Here is a 24,408-nt window from a genome sequence, read left to right as displayed (position 1 = left end):
TCACAATCCTTCTACTTCAACCTCCTGAGCTGCAAGGATTACAGGTGTGCACCACAGTGCCCATCTAAAATTTTAATGATGTGTTTCAGTGAAAATAGATACATTAACTTTAAGTAAAAAGTATATAAAACTATATGTTGAATATAATCTCAACATTAAAAAGCATACTAAGTACTAAAATCACTGTAAGAAAATTCACTAAAAGATTAATAGTATTTATCTTGCTTGGGTGATGAAAACATTGATAATTTTCATTTTTTTCCAAAATGTTTTAACTGCTACATATTTTTTCTAAGGGGCTGGGCTTGTGGCTCAGTGGGAGAGCACTTGCCTAGCATGTGCAAGGCCCTGGGTTCGATTCTCAGCACCACATATAAATAAATAAAGGTATTGTGTCCAACTACAAATAAAAAAATAAATATTAAAAAAGGAAACATATTTTTTCTAAACAAGCTTGTATTGCTTTTATAATACATAAGAAAACAAAGAAAGGTTTCTATTGTTATTTTAATATCACCTACATTTTTCAGATTAAATTCTATAGTACCTAAGATTCAAATTCATGCCCTGCTCAGTTTATAAACTTAATAGTGTCCAAGAAACTGAGACAAGAGTTCTATGTTTTCTTGTAACTTCTATAGGAATTATGAAAATTAACTTGAAATCAAATGTGCTTATTTAGAAATAGAAGTATAGGAGAAAGTTTTTGGAGATCACCCACTAAGATCATATAGATTAATTTTTATAGTTGGTTTTTTATCATGTTATCATTATTACTTCAGTGATGTTGGGATTGTTGGTCAATTTTCTTTTATATACTATGACTTCTGATCATTCAGTATTTCATAGTTCATAAAAGGGCCAGATCATTAACTAGTACTAACTAATGTGAGGACAACTAACTATTAGTGATGCCTTCACTTTTTGAAGGTTATTCTAGCTCTTCAAAGAGAGTGGGTAGGGAGTACCAGTTTACCTGGAAACAGTAATCAGTCCCTATGTAAAAAAAAAAACTGATTCATCTTCAATCAGCTTTTAGAAGATACCAGATTTTACAAAAAGTATGTAAGGGATGCAGGACAGACACAAAGTTTAGAGGACAATTTTGTAAACTGTGTGACCTTCAGCAAATTCCTTAATTTCTAGAGCTTCAATTTTCTCACCTACAGTAAAGATACTACATCTAACTTATAACAGGGTTGCTATATGGATTAAGCAAGGAAACCATATGATCAACTCATGCTGGGCTTAACACACAGCAGGCGCTCATCAAAAGTTCAATCTCATCACAAATCCTGTTCTTCCCCCTTTTCCCCAACCCAACAAGGACCATGTTTCTTCAACATATTGTGTTGGATAAGTAAATGCAAAACATGATTTTCCTTGAGCATACATATTCACTAAGATAAAGGGATGATTATAAGCCTTTAAATTCATTAAAAAGGAATAGTAGCTATAAAGTACTCTGCTAGATAAAAATGGAAAAAAAAAAAACATATTGTTGAGAGCCACAGCCGAAGGGGCCCCAGCAAACTTTCAGACTGCCAGCTGATGATTGGCTCACAGCAGCCCCAGCAACATCTAGCTGATTGGCTCCTCTGCGGTGATGCTCATTGGGCTGTCTCCCCGCCCTTTCAGACTATGGAGCTGCTCATTGGGGGACTTTTTTGGCTCCACCCACATGACCTAGCCAATCGGCCTCAAGAGCAGGAGGATTGTGGGAGGCGGAGAGGCTTGTGGTTGGGAGAGAGGCTTGTGGGAAGCCGGTGGTGGCAGTTGGGCTCTGAGGGTTTTTCCTGAGGAGCTGTTTTGTTTGGTGTGTGTGGTTCTAAAAATAAAGTTAGTTTCTTTTGACAAGTGGCTCCTGAATTGTGCCCAGCCAGACTGTGGCACATATGAAGTATTTGGACAATGTAACTATTGCTAATGTCCAAAATCCTGGCCCTTACTACTGTTTCATTGCTGCTTCTTATTTGTATATTCATTTGTTTCTAATCTTCAGTTCTTAAAGATTAGAGACTATACAAAAGGTACTCCATGGAAAAAACATTTACACATCAAATACTAAATTTAAAATTGACCTAGAAAACTCTTATTATAATGAAGGACCAAAATATGTGAAGATTAAGAGATATCAAGTTTTACTGAATCGTCATATTCGGTTACCAAATATTTTGAGGAATCTATTGTTAATACACATAACCCCATTCCTCAGATATGCAACACATTGCCTTATTTCTAACAGGAAAAAGCACAAAAAATGCCAACCTTTTTTGACAGCTCATGAGACCATCTACAAACATGATGGTCCCTCCCAAAGAAAGACAAATATATTTATAATACTTGGCAGTGTTTTATTTCAGGTAGTTAATTCACTCCAGAAGACAATTACACACCTTCCATGGATACAAGTCTGCCTCTGCAGGATCAAAACACCTAAATATTCTGCATTAACATCTCCAGTCTTACAAAAATATTCTAATGATAAAACTAGAGTTTTAAAAGAAAAACATATCTGAACTGTAGGTACTTTAAAGGAATTTAATGTAAACCATTATATATCTGTGGCCTGAAACAAACTAGTTGTGAATTTTTAAAAAAATCTCCTCCCCCATTTTCCCCTCACAGACTTCACCCCCTCCAACTTGTCAACGGCCCTCCTCTCAGTCCCACATTCTATTACCAAAATCTAGTGCAGACACCAGGGATCTGTGTTCTGATTGCTAGGTTTAGCAAGAGAGCTGTCATTTACATAATCTGTCCTGGAAAGAGTTAAAAATTTGTTGCCTTGAGATGAGGTATATAGTACAAGTGATAATTTTAAGTGTAACAAACACCAGTTGTTTTGCATCCATTATGTGCCAGGCACTTTACATTTGTGATATAAAGTCTCCTCAACATGCCTGCAAAATAGGTGTTATTTTAATATCCATTTTACAGATGTATACTATCTCAAGGCTAGGAACTGGCTGGATTGGGATTACATTCTGGCACCGACTCTATAATTTGATTAACTGATGCCTGAGGTTGGTTTGAATCCCTTTAATCCAGAAAGATCAAGAAAAAGACTTCAGCTTAAATGCTTCCATTTCTATGACCCTTTTTTCTCTACCTATATCATCAGGGATGATCTCTGCTTTCTGTAACTTTTCTCACACTTTTTTTTCTGAGCCAATTATGTTACTTTTGTTCCTCGATGCTATATATCATCATTCAACATATATGTATTTTAGTTCATTGAACATCAATCATGTGAGAATAACTGGACCCTGGAAAGGACCAGTGAGCAAGACACAGTCATTGACCTCAAGACTCTTCAGTTTAAAAGTGAAGAGAGACAAAAAGGTTACTGTGATTGAGTGTTAAAGGTGGACAGGAAGGCTGGAACAGAAATCCTTGAGAGCACCAAGGGTTCAGGGAAGACTTCCTGGAGAAGGCATATAAACTGAACCTTGACAGAGAAGTAGAACATACCTCAAAGAACAGACATGAAAGAGGATTAGATGAAAGTGCCACTCAGGCAGGAAGTGTAGATCTGCAGACCTCGGACAGCATGTAGAGTGGGCCCACTGTCCACGTTTTAGAATTTGGAGCATGAAGAAAGAGGGCATACTTGGCATAAAGAAGCCTGCAGAGGAAGCTGGAGGCTGGATCATGGAGGATGCTGTCAGTCTCATAAGCTAATTCAGAGTGAAGCACATGAGGAGCAGTGAATTTCAAGATGGTGGCTAGCATGTTGAGACTTGCATTTTTATTCAGTTCTCCTTAGTTTCAGTGTGTGGGAAATTGGATTGCAAAGACAGAGACTGGAAACAAGGAAACCAGTTTTAGAGGCTGCCACAATAATTCAAGTGAAAATGATGATGCTCTGGTTTAAGGCAATAGGATGGAAAACAAAATATGGAGATATAATAATGAACATCTGTCTTTCTCCCTTGCACTCTTTTTCTTGTTCTCTCACATCTGTCCTTAGATAATAATAATATTTGCAAAGCATTTATTATGCAGCAGTCTCTTTCTTAAAAGATTTATATTTGACTCATTTAATCCTCAAAAATAAATCAATTATTCTTTATGTAAACAATCGAACAAGTTTTTAAAAAAGTAACATGGCCAAAGTTCTTGATGAGAAACGACATCGTATATACTTTTTATTTTATATAAATACTGATGTTGGGGAGGGGAGAGAGAGGAAAATCAATAAGTATTTGTGGACTGGATACAATTTTTTACCAATGGAATGAAATTTCATGGAAATTTCCCAAATATCTCAAACAGAGACTGGGCGATGACTTGTCAAGCATGATTTGGATCAAAATCCTACATTTTTTTTGTTACACTCAGAAAATCCTAAGTCCTTCCAATAACACTAATATTCCCATGGCTTTATGATTCAGTGATTTTAAAGGAGACAGAACATGATAATTAGTGGGAAAACCTCTGAGCTTGCAAGATTCTCCATGACCAAAAACATCATCACTAATCTCAATGACACTTTGGAGTCACCATGTTCCCCTCTGACTACTATTTCTGAGGTTCTCCTGGCAGGGCTCCCACATGCCTGGACAAAAGGAAGCACCCACTTATATATAGGGAGGACACTTCAATCATACATATGTCCCCAGAAATCTAATCAAAGTGTAACAGAGAGAAAGAGATATTTTATTAAATGCCTCTTTGGTCCATTTTATTTTCCTAAAGCACTGGCATGTAATAATATGCTAATTTTCATGGAAAATGTAGCAATTTAAAGTGAAATTAGAGCTATATTCTGAGGAAAGGTTGAAAATCTCTCAAATAGGGGACTGTGCCTTTATTGCTTTTCTGCTATTAACTTGCTCTGGGATTTTGAGCAAGTCTCTTAAGCCTCTCTCAGCTTCATTTGTATCTCATTTGTAAAATAAGGAATAATACTTAACAACTACCTCACAGGGACATACTGAAAAAATAATGAGCTAATGTAGATCAGCAAGATGCTTTGAGAACTTTGGATGAAAGATTCAGCATATTAAATCCTAATTAACTTTAATGAATTAAAGAGACACAAATCCTATTAAATGTATACACTTCAGAGGAATGGACTATGAAATCATAAGCTATTTAAAAACTTTTATGATGTGAGGCATGAAAACATTTAAATACAAGATCATTTTCTAAATGTTCATTCCTTTTAGATTAAAAGCCAGTAGTGTTCAATTTCATCTTCTTCTAAAACTCCAGAGGATAGCGGAATGTCCCGTGATGGTATTTTAAAAGGAAATGCAGAGTTACCTTGAAATCATTTCTGTATAATAAAATGGTACAAAGTACAATTTCTGAAACTGCAGGATAAAAACCTCAGACACACTGGCCCCTCAATTTCCATGCTCATCCACATTTCTTAGGTGGGCTTAAGGTAGGCAGAATGTTAGCAGCTATGATAGGGATTCTAGACTAAAGGGTGATGTTCACTGCTCTAGCATCCTCTATTGCAAGCACTGCCTTTCAGAGGCTATTTTAAATCAGTTTTTCTATAATTAATATTTCCTAAGGCAGATCAGCTTCCACATTAGGAAATGTTGGCCTTGATTTATGTGCTAGTTTAAATCTTTAAAAGAAAAATATGGGGAGGCATGTTTCTCATTTTGGAGAAATGACCTAAAATGCTAGTGGAGAACTAGCATAAGATATGGTTATTATCTTATTGCATTTTGGGCATGAAGAAATAACAGAAATAAAAGTCTATTTCTTTGTGAGTTAGGAAATGCCATTGATCCAGAAGATAAGATTGATTTTAAGATCTAAGCTCCTAAATGAAAGTCAGTTATTTCAGATTTTTATTTGATCATGAAACCTCAAGCAGAAAGGAAAATAATAGTAGTTCACAATAATGATTTGGTATACAGAAGGACAGGATCTATGGAACTGGAATTCCTAACAAGAGCTCTGACATTCTTGAAGGCTTAAACAGCTAAGTATAGAATACCCTAAGTTGGGGAGAATTGTCCAGTAAACGAATACATACAAATAAAAAGAGGACCTGAATGTGATTGGAATCTGGCATGTCAGAATTGAGATCTCTGATACCTAAACTTTGTCACTTTTGCAGTTGTCAACTGGTCTTTTAAAAAAACTAGAGAAACCATCAATAGGTAGAATAAACTTTAGAATACAGACTAACTCTGCAGTTAAATAAAATGTGGCAGTAGAAAGATTCTAGGTCTTATTTTTATGAAACCAAAATGAAATTTCAAATACAAATATGTCATCAGGAAAGCTCAACTAAAAAATTGCCTGTCAGCCTGCTTTCACCAGCAACAGCGAGTCACATCAGCTTCTCATTCAGGTAAAGGGGATCTCACTACTTGAAATAGATCAGAGTGTTCAACTATTTGCAAATGCTCTTTAGAGCAAATTAAATATTGTCTTAAAGAACAGCATTCAAGTCTGATGTTCCAGGCAATTGAAATGCCAGAGTTAACCAGAGAAACACAGCAGCAGGCTTCTCTTTACTAATATACATGTTTTATTTAATAATATTTAGTTGGTCAACAGTAAAGTATTATTAGACTTTCAGTGTTCCTTCAGGATGAAGACAATATATTCTGGCCCATAAGGTCCTTTAGCATCCTTTTGGATGTAGACATAGGTAAGAGCTGGCTGTGAGCAGGTGGCTGACTTCTCTGTTTAGGATGAACCGTTTATTATGAAAGCATGTCCAGACAGGTCAGGAATATGGGATGACAAGAGCCAGGCAAAACTTCAGCCCCATTAGCACCAGGTTGTAACTATCGGGTAATGATGAGTAGACACTGTGGTTACTTCCTCAACAGCCACCTTACCTTACCTGCCTTGTGCTGTGTAGCAATTGTGTGATCTGGGTGGGATGGATCCCCATGCCAAGCTCCAGAAATGGGACCAGACTTAAGTTAATCACTCCCACCTTCCTTACCACAGTGACTGGATCAAGGATTGACTGGCTCATGCCATTAGTACTCGGTGTTTCTCCTCTGGTCACTACTGAGTGAGTGATAAAGAGTTGATCCAAGGAGCTAGGTTGTGGCTCAATAGAGCACTTGCCTCGCATATATGAGGTACTGGGTCCGATTCTCAGCACCACATATAAATAAATGAATAAAATAAAGGTCATCAACAACTAAAAATAAATATTAAAAAAAGAATTGACCAAAACATAATGAAGTCTAGGGATTCTGATTGCAATTTGATAAAGAAGCTATTTCCATTTGGTCATCTGGGAAACAAAGGAGAGGCTCGGTCTTTCATCAGCCTTGTCCTACATCAGGCTGAGATCTCCACCACAGTCCCATCTCCAGTGTACAGCAATCCAATAATTGGTTAGTATCTTTCAAGTATTAATAACCAGCCTGAAATGGTGCTGTCCACACAAAAGGGAAGAGTCAAAATAGCTGACTGAGCTGAAGTCTAATCAAACCATGCCTGAAGTCCTATTCTATGTCAAGGCTCTCAGTCACTGACTTGATGAATTCCCTGTGCTATTTAAAAGGCCATATGAAATAGATGGCCTGCTACTTGCTGGTGAAACCATCCTAAAAAAAATTCCTTTCTGAAATCTTCTCTAAACCTTGCAATACCTGGAACATGGTCAACCAAGAACAGACAATAAATATACAGTAGTCCTAACTTGTTCTTGGGTGATATGTTCCCAGACTTCCAATACATGCCTAAAAGTATGGATAGTACTGAACAGTACTTTGGGGCAATTAATAAGTAAAATAACTCACTTTAATACAAGAATTGCAACACTACAAAAAATAGATCTGATAACCAACAGGGTTACTAAGGGTTACTAAGAGACTTAGGGTTACTTAGGGTTACTAAGAGACTAACGTGAAAGTAGCATATAGTGTGGATACAGTGAACAACAGAATGATTCATGTGCCATGCAGGTCAGAGCAAGATGGCACGCTACTTAGGTTGCTTAATAATTTATGAAATGAATTCTTTATTTCTGGAATTTCCATTTAATATTTTTGGACTGAGTTTGACTATTAGTAAAAATTGAGGAAAGTGAAACAATGGGTAAGGAGGGCTACTGTAATTCTTCTGAAATGATTCCATTTTGGAAGAAACCCTAAAATTGGATTTCTCTTTAGATGTTATCCCAAGATTCTGGAGTATTCTCCTCATTTCTGTATTCTAAAGAACTAACTTGCTTATTGTATCCATTAAACATTTCTGCTTATGGTGCCTTCACTGTGACCCTTAATGTGCTAAAGAGACTAATATGTTTTTCCCCCCCTAGAGACTGACAGAACAGATTCTCCAGTTCAAAAAAAAAAAGAAAAGAAAAGAAAAAATGGAGTAAAATGCAGTCACAGCTATTAAAAATGGTAATGACTCATTTTTTTCCTGTGTGCTAGGTTTTAAGAATGAGAAATCTTATTTAAAGTTGGATGCATTTTAAAAGGAGGAAAGAGTGTAATTTGAGTGTGACTAATTATTGACTACTGGTGGACATGTGGGTAAGTGCAATCAACATAAAGCCCAAAGTCTCATTTCCAGCAAACAGTCTGGTATTTCTTCTCTGTCAAGTGTTTTAGCAAAGCTGCTAATAAAAAGTGATATGATCTTGTTTCTGTTTGGTTTTCTGGAAGAGGAATTGCAATATAAGAAAATAGCACAGATCAGACAGTTTTAGGGATAAGGAGTAAAAGTCAATGTGAACATCTTTGAACTAGCCATAAAAATCTATTTCCTGAACTCTAGGATCACTAGCGCTTCCATTCTCCCTCCTTGCCAATCTGTGCAACTACCAGGGGCCTACTCTGAGTACGGCTGGGGGTTGTGGGGGAGAGTGGTCCAGCCAAAACTGCCCAGGAGGGAGCTCCTGTCTCTGTCAGCTCTGGCTGGGCCTTGTGACCTTGGGCAAGTCTCTTAGTTGCTACGAATTTCTAGGTCCTCCCTTGTGAAGCTGAATGGCTGGCCTAGATTGCTAAGATCTGACCTACCTCTAAATTGTGACAACTCTTAAGCTGCCGCTTAATTGTACAACTAGTATCTTTGTATACAGAAAATTTAAAAATGCAACCCAACTTCTGTTAGCCATTTTTAGCCTTTTTAAAAAAGTAATTTGAGTCTTTGACCCTGTGGACAGTTCCAAGGAACCATAAACATATATAAATGCAAATGGGAAGAAAAGAAGATCCTGCCGTCCACAGTGTGAAATATGAACAAAGATAAAACCATTTCTATTTCAAATAATCACTTTGGCTGAGATATCCAGTATCATCTTGAACTTGATTATGAGATAAAAGAAATGGGACAGAGATGGCAATCATTTAATCTCTTAAGAACAGCCATTCTGAAGAGCTTTTCACTCTATGCTCAATAGATTTCTAGCAGGTTATGATCTGGCTAAAAAGAAAGCATAATGATGAGGAAAATTATGTTTTCAATAACACACGCTTTTACAGTACAAGTCCATCCACAAAGGAGGCAATAAAATGAACTCTGACCACTTTAACAGATGGTGTAATGGCTCAGTGCACAGATGTGGCCTCTCTGAAAGCAACAAGTTCATATCCTTGACTGAAGGTTTAGGAATGAGCTGAACTTTCAAGTGTAATGTAGGGAAGATTACATACTTCCCGACAAGAAGGCTGAGTGTCAGTGGGTTCAGAGGTTGGAGAGATGGGCTGAGAGAATAAGGCTTAATGAGCTTCATTTTGCTAATGCAACAAATAGAGTTGAAGTTTAAATGCGAACTATAAACATCAAGTCATTTGTAAATGCCCTGCTAATAACACTGTTAGCCACTGTTTGGTAGGAAGCTTGCTTTTTTAAAAGCATCCTGCCTCAGAGTCAGAAAACACCAATTGTCAAATAATGCTTATTTTCTCTGAGATGCATGATGTTTTTGAGTAGAATATATTTTAAGTAATGTGTGATAGAGGAATTTTAAGAGTTTTTTGCTTGTTTACTTGTTCTTTTTAAAGGAAATTTGATCAATTAAATTTAAGGTTTATCTGGAAAAATAAATAAACCCCATGATTCAGAATGTTTTTAAAAAATAACAACGATGACAAACAAAATATAAATCCTCAGGAGTTAAAACAGTGTGATTATGACTTAGGAATCAATGAACAAGAATAGTGTCCAGAAATATGTATACAGGAATTCAGCAAAGATCAAATGAGGCATTTCAAACCAGTGGGGACAAACAGAAGCTGGGATAGATGGCTCTCTGCTTCAGGTGGAGGAGGTTCGGCCCATGGCAGAAGCAGCTCTGTGTTCAACCAAACTCTACTTTCCTCTCTTCCCAGGAATGCAGCTATAGCTCCCAGCATCTTTTACAATTTGTGTAACTGGGGGTTCTGGTAATGGAATGTTTATAATGGTATACAAACAAAGAATACCCATGATTCTATCTAATTAAAAGCATAACATTTTAAAGGAGGGTACAAGACGTAATAGTCATCCTAGGGACGGTGACATGGCCAATTTCTGAAAGATACTCTTATCTGGGGCTAGCAATGACTCACCAGAAACCCAAGTGACTTACTCCAGACATCTTCATTATAAAGATTATTTTAAAATTCTGTTAAGTCAGGTTTTCTTTTCATTAAGTGAGAATGCAGGAATTTATAAAAATTAGGATTTTTAATGGTTTGTACTTTAGTTTTAAATAATCCATTTGGGAAAATAGATTTTACATCTTAGACCATTTCTCACTGATGTGCATCACTGAGCCAATAGAAAATTTGGCTTTAGTTCAGCATAATTATAATAAATTATTTATGTTTCATTTACAACATTGCTCCTAGCATTTAAAACTTCTGGGCCTGTGGACAATAAGAAGCAGCATAAAAAGTGAATAACATTTCATAATGCAACAATTCCCTCAAATTACAAGCAGTGCCCTATTAATAAAGTCCACCTATAATCACAACTTCACACCAAATGGGATGACCATTAGGCTTTTAACAAGAGAATTTCAGTCTAAAGAGATGGAGGTTCAGAAGGCTTATACAAGCACTCAAAAAATTATTCAGTGCACAGAGAATGTGGACATGGCTGAACTGATCACACCCCAGGAGGATAAAACCAACAGACTCCAAGTGAAATTGCAGAGGGGACATTTGAAGATTAAAATCTGAAGGTGCGTCTTTATTTACTGGCTAGAGACAGGACTTGCTTTCTATCTCTGCGATGGTTTTCAAAGCTGGTATGGAGACAGGGCGGGACACAGGAACATTTCTGCGGGAGGTCTCACAGACTGTCTATGACATCTGGGGACCCTAATCTGGACAGGCCTCTCTCTTGCTGGCCGGCACAAAGCCTTTCTCCCAAGGAGGGTGACCATGTGCTGAAGCGGTCCCTTTTCGCCATAGCAAGTGGGGAGAGGAGATGAATCCTCAATGTTTCAGGCTGAGAACAGACACTGGCTCACTAGGGGTTTCGGTAAACGCGTAAATCGCTGAGGGACATTAGAGATGTTGTGTGTGGGGGGGAATTCTCCCTTGCCTTGAGAAGAAACTGCTCTACCATAAATTGCCACACTAATACTGATTTCAGGGATTCAAATTACTAGCCCGATCCAGCGTGACATTTTCTGCCCATTATCTAGTTTCCCCTGCCTCCAGGAAGGGCCACATCATTGATTACAGAGCATTTCAGCCACTAAAAAAGATCATGCTCATCATTAAAGACATTAAGTGTTGATCTGTGCTGGCTAAGTGACTTAAAAGGTTCGTGCCCTTCTAGTAACAACTCGAAGAGGCTATTTCAGGATATTTATTAAACAAATTAAGTATTTACATTATGCTCAAGCACAGAGGCACAGTCACTGAGTGCCAAAGTGTAAGACAACAAAACCAAGAGATTTTCTGTGGTGGAAACTGCTTTTTCAGTTTCTTGGAAGTGGGAGCAGAGGTATACTGTTGGTGAGATGTAAATTAGCACAACCACTATGGAAATCAGTATGGCGGGTCCTCAAAAGACGACGCTTGGAACCACTATATGACCCAGCTGTACCATGCCTCAGTATTTATCCTGAAGAATTAAAGTCATCATACTGCAGTGGTTCATGCATGCCCATGTTTATAGCAGCACCATTCACATTAGCCAAACTATGGAACCAGCCTAGGTGTCCACCAACAGATGAATGGATAAAGAAAATGTGGTATATATAACACAATGGAGTTTTTTTCAGTCATAAAGAAAATGAAATCATGGCATTTGTAGAAAAATGGATGGAATTTGAGAAAATCAGGTTAAGTGAAATAAGCCAAACTCAGAGATGGGAGAAAAGATACACTCACCATCCCACAATCTTAATGTGTTCATATGGCCATATGTTTCCTCTCATATGTGGAAACTAGAGAGCAAAAGGAAAAGAAAGGTAAAGGGATTCCATAAAAATCGATCAGTAGAATAGAGGAAAGGGACCAGGGGGAGGCAGGAGGGAAAAGAAAGGGGGAACCACTGGGGAATGATGCTGGCCAAGTTATATTGTCTTATTGTGTGCATGTATGAATATGTAACGACAAGTCCCACCATTAGGTACAACTATACCGCACCAATGAAAATATGGAAAAAAACCCTTATAAATTAAAAAAAAAGTAGGGGCAGAGGCACCTCTAAATGTCTGGGAAAGAGTCTGATTTGGCAAGGCAAGTGTTTTGCCCTCCACACCCATCATGGCATCCTAATGTCCACCTGTCTAATAAAAGTCCCCCCTGTCCCAAGACATTTTTCTTCTAGAGTACAGTCTCCTTCTTGTTAAGTGGTGATCAATGACTGAGATACAACTTGGGAAATCTCTTTCAAAGACTGAAGACTAAAGGAAATAGGTACATATTCCCTAGGAGTCCCGGAGGGGCCTGATGCACAACATATTTTCATTGGCCAATGGGACACACCACGGTAAAGGAAACCTGTTTCTTTAACACTGTGACCGTTCATAAAGCTTGGACTATGATTGTTATTTGTGTTCGCCTCATCTGCTTACAAACTTGCAGCGGGCAGGGGCCGCCTACTCTGGTCCACTGTGCTCCTCCTAGCACTCGGCCCAGTGTCTGGCACATGGTAATGTTCAGTACTCACGTGCTGAACATCTAAACATGTGAAGAGTCTGGAGATGGGAGAAAAGATGCAACTCACCATCCCACAGTCTTAAGCCAACTGCTATGATTGTTTTGGCACGTTTCCTTCAGCATAGGAACATTTGGATCATGCTATTTCTCCCTATTGTTATAGTCTTCATAATTTTCACTTAGTTTCTGTATGAAATTTTATCAAATAATTTTATAGTAATTTACTTATGGTTGGGTTTGTTACTGCTCCAATATTATTTACTTGTATAAGTGTGTCAATGAGCATATGAATTAATGATGCTTTTTCTTAGAAATGAATCCTGAATTTATTTATTTATTTATTTATGAGACAATTAAGAGCCCACTATGGACCAAGCACATATGAGATCTGAGGTCGTGGGGGTGCACAGAAAAGACAGAGTCCCTTTGAGCTTTCAGTACAGCCAGGGAAAGAATTAAATAATTCTACAAGCAAAGTAAAATTACCAGTGTGCTAGGCACCTTGAAGTAATGAGAGAAGGTGCTAAGAGTGGGTGGGATAAAGGGATGTGAAATGGGTAGAAAATCAGGGAAGTGATCCCCAAGGAGGTGGCACTGAGCTGAAATCTGAAGGCTGAGCAGCAAGCTGGTTAGGGAGGTGCAGGGAGGGGACGAGCTTTCCAGGCAGAAGGAACAGCATGTTGCAAGGGCCTCCTGGCAGGTGGAGCAAGGGATATTCAGGGAGCTCAAAGAAGGCCCATGTGGCCACAGCACAGAGTGAGCAAGAGTGTGAGCCAATGAGACGGAGGGTGCATGCCATGAAACCATTCAGGACTGGAAGTCCATTCTGGAAGTAATCCACAGAAGGATGGAGAAGCCATCAGAGTGCTCTGAGGAGGAGGAGGAGTTACTTAGAAATACATTTTGAAAGTTCATCCTTGTTGGGGGAGGCAGAATGATGCCCCCTCACCACCAAAGATATCCATGTGCCAGTTCCCAGGACCTGGGAACACGTTATATTACATACAAAAGAGAAATTAAGATTTCAGATGAGGTTGAGGTTGCTTACCTTAAAAATGATGACCCTAGACTATCTGGGTGGTTATCTTAAGGGTTTTTAAAGTGGGAGAGGAAAATGAGGGGTGGGGAGGGGGGAAGGGAGGGAGAAGTGGGGAGTGGGGGAGGGAGAGATCCATCCTCCATTACTGGCTTTGAAGATGCAGGAAGGGTCCCCCTGGGCCAGGGAATGCAAGGGGCCTTCCAGAAGCTGGGAAAGGGAAAGCAGTAGCTTCTCCCTGGAGTCTCTGAAAGGAACACAGCTCTGCTGACACCTCGATGTCTGCTCAGTGGGTCCTCTTTTGGATTTCTGGCCCCAGAACTATAAGATGAAAAACTTATGCTGTTTTGAGTTACCAAGTTTGTGGTAATTTATGATAGCATCATAGTAAATTAATTCAAGGGGAAAGATCATGAATTTGGTTTCAGCTATTTTAAGTTTTACAAGTCACTGACACAAAAAAATATGGACATTTGGAAGTAACCACTTACAGTCATTCTCCTTACAAGTTATAGAATCTTTATTTTACTTTTCAAGACTGCAGTTTTATCATACATAAAAAGTCAATACATTTAAGGTTGGTTCCAGTTCTAAATCTCAGGGTTTATATGTTTAAATAGGAACAAATACACTTTTTATTTAGATTCCTGTTAGTACTTGGCAATCATTGGGGGAAAAGGGATATTAAAAATAGTAATCCAAATGAAAGGGGCAAAGGGTTTTATTTTTTAAAAAGTGCCTAAAATATAAAATAATCTGGAAATACCTTAATAAGAAATGTGTTGAATTTATTTAAAGAAAACTACAAAATTCCACTGAGAAATATAAAAGGATATTTGGAAATGTGGAAGGATGTGCCATATGTGTGTTCCTGGATGGGAAGACGGAATGCTGTAAAGATGCCAAATTCTTCCCAATTAATTTATAGGTTGAATGCAATTTTCATCAAAACCCCAAAGGGAGTTTTTGGAACTTCACAAAAAATGATTCTACCATTCATCTGGAAAATAAACAACCAAGAAGAGCTGAGAGCAATTTGAAAACAAGAAATACCAGGTTTCAGACTATCATAAAATAAGGAGGAAATTGTGAAGGCAAAGATCACAGATGTGAACATATGAAAACTTAAAATCTCTGAATATCATAAGGTTGTAAAAATAAAAGGAAAATAATAAATTAGAAACAGTTGTAATAAAAGAGAAACAGCTAAGTGTTCTACTAAGGAAAAGAAAATGGGCAAATGACATCAATAGATAACTTATGGAAAAGGGACTAGAGGTTAATAAATGTGAAACTATTCAATGATAGTAGTAATCAGTGAAATAAAACACAAAAACAAGGGACTGTCTTCTTCCCTATTAGATTAGCAAAGATTTGAAAATAAGTATCATTCAGTGATGAGAACATGGTCCAGGGGCATACGCTGCAAGGGGAAGGGTAATTTGTCCATTAGGCAATTGGGAAAGAAGACTCAGGAAGCAAAAAATAATAAAATAAGCTCATCTTCACCAAGATGGTATCCCAACATCCAGGAGCCTCAGTGCAGACAGATATGTTTATTGTAGGGTTATTTATAAAGCAAAAATGACTTTTTTCAATAAAAGTGTGGGAAATAAAACTCTCACTTATTTTAACAACAATAATAAAAAAAACTCGAGAGAAGCAAAAGAATAAATACCAAAATATTAATAATGATTATCTCTGGTAGAAATATAGTTGGTTTTTATTTTCATCAGACCTTCTCAATTTCTGGAACATTCCACAAGGAGCACTTATTACTTTAGCCAGATCTCCACCCCTGTGCCCTAGACACACACACACAGGCCTCTTCCCTATCTTGTCAGCTTCCTAGTGCAAGTGGTTGGTAGCTGAGGGAAAATTCATATTTGATAGAATCATCCTGGGAGTGATGGCCAACAGAGGAAAAACATTTTGCACTTAGAGGGCTTACATAATTTGAGTATATAAGAAAGGAATGAAAGGAAAGATGTTATGGATAGAACTTTTAAAGAAACCACTATGATCGCAGAGAAGGAATGCCACCCTGGGCTGTGTGTGTGTGGATTCCTTCAGTGACTGCATGGTCTGACTCTGTGACTGGCTTGAGACTCTTTAGTAATTCATACAACCCCATATGGAAGTTCCACTGGAAACAGCTCCTGGGGGGAGGGGAAACACTTTTTCTCCCTACTTGGAATAAAACCACAGGCACAGAACAACCCTGGATTGTGTCTGGTGCTACGGTCTCTGGAGTACTATTCAGAACAAACACCCCAGAGGAGACCTTCTCCTGTCTTTCTTTCCTCTCCCCAACGCTTCTCGGCTCCCACCCTCCCAACCTCTGAAGGGAGCCATGTCTAGGGCTTCAGACCTGCCATCTGCCATCCCCTGTGGTCTGGTACACTGGGAGACTGCCACTGCTCACCTACCCACCATACCTCCAAATTCCAACCCTCTTCCCAAAACAAATGCACATGGTCATTTTCTCCTTTCAAGGTATTTTAGAATTCACCAAACCCATTGTTTTCATTTTACAAGGAAACAGAGGCTCAGAGCCTAAGGCAGCTTTTCTATTTAAAATAGAAAACCAGGTCTCTGGGTTCTTAGTACAGTCTTATACCCAACTAATAATAATTATGGACTTTCTGATATCTTGAGGATTTTTGTAAAAAGTGCATGTTGGTCTCATTGCACGCAGAAAAAAGAACGGAGCTGTTGAATAGTGCCACCTCAAAGCTGCATACAGTACTAGGAATGAGGCCTTAGGACTCCCTGTTTCTAACTAACTGGTCAATCTTTGGCTTATGTTGGGGTATGGGATAAACTCTGGGGTGAGGGTCACTTTGTTGTGCAGCCAGTCCCAAACTTTTCCTAACCCTGAAGAACTCCAGGCTGAAGGAGTCATGAAGACCTGGACCTGGGATGCAGCAATAATGACATCACACCATATGTTCTCCCCCAGCTCCACAGAATAGCACAAGAGAACATTCCAGTAATCCACGAGTGGGAAGAGAAAGAACAAAAACATTTAAAAATATTAGTGCTTCAAAATTATGCAGTAAGTGTACATTTGAAAAGTTTCCATTACAGTTCTTAATTATGTTTTTCCCCCACAGACATTGGGTTGTGCTTAAGAAAAGAGCCCTTAGCAAAACCTGAATTTGACAGAAGTGCCAATATCATAATTAGAAGAATTTCATTATGAAATCCTTTTTAATTAATACTACACAGCTGTAAATTTGTGTTTTAAGCAATAGTGAGGAGATAAACTATTAAAGGATAGTAATAGCTCTTGGAACTTCCTGAAGATTAGAGTTTTGACTGATTTGATGATTTAATTAGAAAAACAAAAATCAAGAAAGAGAGTATAAAGGGGAAAGTAGAACAAGCACATTAGAGACAGAGCTGAAATAATGTGAGAACACAAAGTCTAGAGGAGTTTTAGGAATATAACAATGAGCACTAAAGTGTCCTTAAAAAGAAATCTTTGAAACCTCAGAGCAAAAGATGAAAATTTGTGAATCAAAATAGAAATAACAAAAAAAATTATTCTCATGACATAGTTAACACATCATACACATTTTTGACACTCATAATTATTTATATATTAAAAAAATTTAAAGGGAGCTTTGCAAAATAAATATACATTCTAGATCTTTAATTTCTGAAAAAACAAAACAAAATCTTTAGAATAAAAAGCCAATATTACTTTAAGGAGATCCAAATAATACTGGCATGTTTCTTTTATATATATATATATATATATATATATATATATATATATATATATATATATTTGTAGATGGACACAATACCTCCTTTATTTTGCTTATTTGGTTTTTTATATGGTGCTGGGGATCAAACCCAGACCTCATGCATGCTAGGTAAATGTTCTACCACTGAGCCATACCCCAGCCCCTGGCATGCTTCTTAAAAGCAAAGTCAAAACAAAAAGACTTTTTATCTTATATTTTATTTAATAAACTATTAGAGGATCTTGCCATTGTGATAAAGCAGAAAAAATAATTAAGAAAAATTAATACAAAAGGAACATCACTAATTGCTGCAATCCGTGATGTTATAACCCAGAAAACTCAAAGAAATTTACACAGAATTTTAGAAAATAAAAAAATTCAGGAATATTTATCACATAAAATATATTCTAAAAATAACAATTAGCATTTCCTTTGAACAATAACAACCATCAAATTTTTTTTGTTTCAAAACTAGATTTCAAAATTTATTGAGTATCTATTTGGTGACTAACCTAAGGTAATAAACATGGCAATATCTCAAGTTTCTTTTAAATTAATACATTTAGAATACTATAGAAGCATACTGTATTATATAGACAACTCTAAAATTCATATCAAAGATTAATTTGGAATAAATAGAATTTGCCTTAGAATATATCAAAATATGTCATAAAGCAACCTGTGTTAAAAGTATGTAGCTGATTTCAGAGCTCTGGGTTCATGAAAGAAAGCAGAAAATTTAGAAGTAGAACACAGGTTATATGAGAATTAAATATATGACAATCTCAGTATAACAGAAGAATTGCTGAGTGCATTTTTTTAATATTATTAAAAATCAGAAACCTAGATCTTACTTGATACAAAAGAAAGATTATAATAAAGAAAAATTTGATGTATGATTTCCCAAATTTAGAAGAGAATGATATATTTACATGGATATTTAGATATAAAATATAGAAGACATTGCAAGTAAATTGCAGATAGGGGAACTAAGGTAAAGTTAAAAAGTGATATACAAATGTTTGTGATAAACATTGTATGTAAATTTTGACATCTAAAATATAGGAAAAGATCTTACAAATATTTAAGTTAAAATTTCCAATGACAAATGGTTGAAAGTTACATAAGAAATATTTTAAAAATAAAATAAAAATAGTAAGATCCTGTCTATAAATAATGGCTCAGTGGTTAAGCACCATCTAGGTTCAATCCCTGGTACAAAAATATCAAAAAAGATTTTCCATTAATAAACATGCTGTCTGTGAAGACCATGTCATATAAGTAAGATATGAACTACACATTCAGCATTATTACAGTTACACAAAAAATCTCTGACTGCACGTAGCTAAAGACTGCCAGAGGCCAGCAGAGACACCCAACAGTTGTCACAGTGAAGTCAGGGACTATGAATGGCCTAAGCATAGAGCTGTTGAAATACATTTCTTTTCTTTCTTTCTTTTTTTTTAAAGAGAGAGTGAGAGAGAGAGAGAGAGAGAGAGAGAGAGAATTTTTTAATATTTATTTTTTTTTAGTATTTGGCAGACACAACATCTTTGTTTGTATGTGGTGCTGAGGATCGAACCCGGGCTGCACACATGCCAGGCGAGCGCGCTACCGCTTGAGCCACATCCCCAGCCCAACATTTCTTTTTTCAAAAGAAATAGCATGCTCATTTTTTAGCGTTTAATTAACATCTTTCTAAAGCTCTTTCCAAAGTATTTGGGAAGTCTTGACACTAAATAGACAAAGAAACTTAAAGAAACTTAAATGCTGAATTCTCCAGCAAAATATTATTTGCCTCCGTCTACTCTTCTTTGCTCCCACCCCCCTGCTGGCCTTTCCAGCACAGGACACTACCTTATTTGGGTCCTGTCATTCCTCTCTCATTAAATTTGAGTCTCTACACTGCCATTGAGACAGACTGTATCATATGTTTCCCTCATAAAAATTGTCAGCAGAATCCCACTCTGCCCAAATAATTCAGTTATCTTAACACAATCAGTCTCTTGTAAACTACGGCAATCTCCACTTCAAAAACCGTATTTCCTTATTGCAAAATTTAGTCTCTTATTTGCTAGTCTTTAATTCCTATGTATTATATTCCTGGAGTGTAAAAAATGTGTGATGGTTAATTTTCTCTGTCAACTGGGCTAGGCTGTAGTGCCTGGTTGTTTGAGACAATGTGATTTAACACTTAAACCAGTAGACTTTGAGTAAAGCAGATTGACTGCCCTCCATAATGTGGGTGGGTCTCAACCAATCAGTTGAAAGCCTTAAGAACAAAGACTGATGTCACTAGTTAAAAATCAATCTCTCTCTCTTCCTACTGTCTCTACTCCTATTGTCTCTATCTCTCTGGAGATACCACAGCATCAAAGAGCCTCAACACTTTTGGACTTATAGGCAAAACCAGGAAACAGGAATATAAACAAATAGTTAAATCCAACTTTGAGGGTATTGCATTAGCCCCTCTGCCATCAATAATGAAAAATTCTATCTAAAAAATAATTTTCAGAGATTGGACATCAGAAAGCAAGGCCTATGGTGTCCAAAAAGAAAACCAAAGGAAGGATGCCCAGATCAAGGAAGCGATGCCCAGATCACCTGGCCGTGGGCCACGAGGTGCTGTTTGGATGGAGGCGCAGGGAAGGGTAATTTAAGTAGAGGGTGGTGGGTGGCCTTGCTGAGTTCAGACAGACCGGAGCTCGGGGCATCGAAGACCTAACTTATTCCATTCCAGGGGTGTTTCCCCTCCGCTTTTTAAAAAAGACTGCCTCCTCTAGCTAATAACATTATTTTTCAGAAATAATCATGTCATAATCAGTAATAGTCCTTATTTTCCTGATTTGCTCTCTGGTTCTAAAGCAAATCCGTGATAATGTAAAAGAGTGAATATCACTTCATAAAATAGCAACTCACATTTAGTGGAAGAGTTTGGGTATAAGCTAAAATTCACACTTAACAACGAACACTGTGCCTCCCCTTCCCCACGCAGGTTGGCTATTGTGTATTTTAAACATACATCAAGTGGTCACACAGGTGACTAAAATGATGGCATTTAATGCCTCCTTGTCTTTACAACCCCTGCACAATCACTGTCCACACTGAACCCACCGTCTGGCTGCATTGCTGGTTCTGCTGAGCCGGTCCACGCGCTGCAGCCCCGCTGTGGTCATGCGCCCCCAAGGGGCCCGTGCAGCTCAGAAACCAAAGGGGGCCATCCACAGTTGACTCCTACCCTTACTTCCTTATTCCAACACCGGCCTGTTGTTTCCTAGTCCTTCCTCCCCAGGCACCACTCTAGGTTCTTACGTGTTATTAAAGCTCAAAGTAACCTCAGCAATTATTTAGAGCATAGGCCAATGAAAGTTTTTTCCCTTCTGCCCCGGGGCAGGAATAGTTTACCATTGATTAATCAGAACTGCAGAGACGTGGTGAAAATGGAAAGAACACAGACCTTCTGTCATTTTTATGATTCTTTAAAACATTGCTTTAGATGATACCCCCTAGTTTTCAGCACCTCTGGTGGACTGCTGCTCACCTGGGCTGGGGGCTGGAATTTCTGGCAGAGCACTGGAGGAAGGGAGCTGTGCAGAAAGGGGCCCAGAACTCCTCTGGCTTCACCTGAGTCTGGCTAAATATGCTACAGACAGGTGGGTGAGAACCCCAAGGCTTGGGGAAAGAACACATAGGCACAGGTCAGCTATTTCAGGACCTCCCACAGGACTTGCACACATGAGGTGCCCCGGTGACACTGGGGAGACATGGTTGAACACCTGCGTATAACAGACACCAGGAAGACCCTCCACAAGAAAGAGGGCTGAGTCAGTCACAGAGCAAAGGCTACTCTAGATCCTCCCAACACAGTTTACAAACAAGCCTCGAAAATAACAAGCTAATTTGCGGGCAAAGTAAAAAGCTGAAATCTCAGAACTAGATAAAAGAAGAAATCTCAGAACTCCATAAAAGAAGACAACAAAATCCTGATACTTACCAAGCATGGTGGCACATGCCTGTAATTGCAGCTATTTGGGAGGCTGAAGCCAGGAGGATCACAAGATGGAGGCCAGCTTCAGCAACTTAGCAAGACCTTGTCTCAAAATTAAAGAGAAAATCTTTAAAGGGCAAGGGGTATAGCTCAGTGGTAGAGCACTTGCCTAATATGAGTAAGGTCCTGGGTTCAATCCCTAGTATTACCCACCCCCTAAAAAAAATCCAAAATCCCGCTAGACAACATCCTAACATTTGTAATTATGAAAAGCACAATTTCTAGGAATGACCCTCGAGATTACATACACCATCTCTAGAATATAGGAAAGTGATGAGATATCCTTCCCTGAATGTTATATTTATCCAGGAGGATAATCCAAGGTGTGAGCCTAATAAAACTGCATGAGCAGAGAAGTTTCTCCAGCTTGCAGCAAAAGAGGAGGTAAAAGGGATTCAAAGGATAAGGTGGATTTGACACAGTCCTGTTGATGTGAAGCTAGAGAAGACTGCAAGAAAGGAAAGGGCATCCAGGAGGACCTGAGGGCAGAACCAGCTGACAGCCAGGAAGAAAATGAAGACCGAAGGCCTACAGCTGCAAGTGAGTGGATTCTTCCCAGGAGTTTCCAAACAAGAGCCCCACCCAGCCAAACCCTTGATTTTGACCTCCTGAGATCCCATGCAGAAACAACAAGAAGTCCAGACTTCTGACCTTCAGAGCTGTAAGACAAGACTGGAGGTTGTTTTAAACTGTCAGGTTTGTGGTAATTTGCCATGCAGCAGTAGGAAACTAATCTAAGAATACCCAGAATACAATTAATAAGATATTACTAAACATGATAAGAAGTAGGAAAATGTGACCCAGAAGCAGAAAGAAAACCAGTCAATAGAAAGAGAATCATAAATAATTAAGATGATAGAATTAGTAGATAAGGGCTTTTAATTATAAGAATACTCCAAAATTTAAAGAAAAGCATGAACATAAGGGAGAAATAAATAATCTAAAAATAAACCTAGTAGAACTTCTGGGGGTCAGAAGCATAATATATGAAGTAAGCAGTTCAGGGGACGGCTCAATGTCATACGGAGGATGGCTCAATGTCATATTACACAGTGCAGAGGAAAGTTGGTGAATATAAAGACACAGTAATAGAAACATTTTTCTCTGAGAAAGACTGTCAGAGAAACAGAGCATAGGTGATTTGTGGGGAACATCAAGCAGTCTAACCTGCGTGTGATGGGAAGACCAGAGACAGAGAGGAAGGAAAAACATCTGAAGGAATAATGGTCGAAGCCTGTCCAAATTTGAAGAAAACTAAAATCATGAGATCCAAGAAGCTCAAACATTCTAAGTAGATAAACAAAGAACACCACAAAAAGCAACACCATAATCAAATTGCTGAAACCAAGCAATAAAAACAAAATCTCAAAAGCAGCAAGGGAAAAAGACACATGATCTAAGGGGAAAAATATATATATAAATTCCCATTGACTTGTTATCAAAAACAAGAGCCAGTTAGGATCACAACTTTAAGGTGCTAAAAAAAATATCCTTCAAGAAAAAAATAAAATAAAAACATTTCCAGACAAATAGAAACTGAGGAACTTATCATCAGCAGACATGAATTTTAAGGAAGTTCTTTATTTAGGTTTATGGAAAATAATATGAAATCGGAACTTAGATCTACGCCAAGGAAAGAAAGGTGCTGAGGGAAAGAGTAGGAAATGAGGACAAAGGAAAGTAAATGACAAACAGGGCAAGAAAGCCCAATGAAAGGATGGTAGACTCAACCATGTCAATGTTACGTTAAGAGTTAAGATGTCACATGCTAATAAAAATGGGGAATTGTTGGAAAGGATAAAGAAGTAGGCCCAATTATATGTTATTAGGAAACCCACTGTAAACATAAAGACATTGTATGTGTGTGTGTGTGTGTATGTATAAATATATAAATTTATGAATATATAACACATAAATGTATATAAATATATTAATTTGTAAATATGTAAGTTTATAAATATGTAAATATAAAGACACTGTAAATATAAAGGTAGGTTAATAGTAAAAGAAGACATCACCACCAAGCAGGGATGGCTGTATCAACACTGTCAGGGATATAAAGAAGGATAGAAAGAAGACCCATCAAGAAGACATAATAATCCTAAATGAATATATACTTAAAAAACAGAATTTCAAAACATACAAAACAAAAAACCATGGGAGCCCAAAGGAGAAACTGACAAATTCATTATCATCACTGGTTAACATTCCTGTCAGAAGATCAGCAAGAATCAGATGACTAAATTACATCATCCCACTCCTGACACCAAAAGGATATTCATTATCTATTTAAGCACCTGTGGAATACTCACCAAGGTTAATTCTGGAACATTAGAAAGAAAAAAAAAACCACAATAAACTTAAAAGAAATAAAACAACATAATTAAGTTGGAAACTAATAACAACAACAACAACAAGTTAAAGAACTTTCAATGTGGAAACTGAACAACACATTTTTAAATAACCTGTGGGTCAGAAAAGAAAACACAAGAATTAGAAAGTATTTTGAAATGA

This window comes from Callospermophilus lateralis, unplaced genomic scaffold (assembly GCF_048772815.1).
Source record: "Callospermophilus lateralis isolate mCalLat2 unplaced genomic scaffold, mCalLat2.hap1 Scaffold_109, whole genome shotgun sequence".
In the NCBI taxonomy this organism is placed as follows: Eukaryota; Metazoa; Chordata; class Mammalia; order Rodentia; family Sciuridae; genus Callospermophilus; species Callospermophilus lateralis.
Note: the sequence above shows the minus strand (reverse complement) of the source record.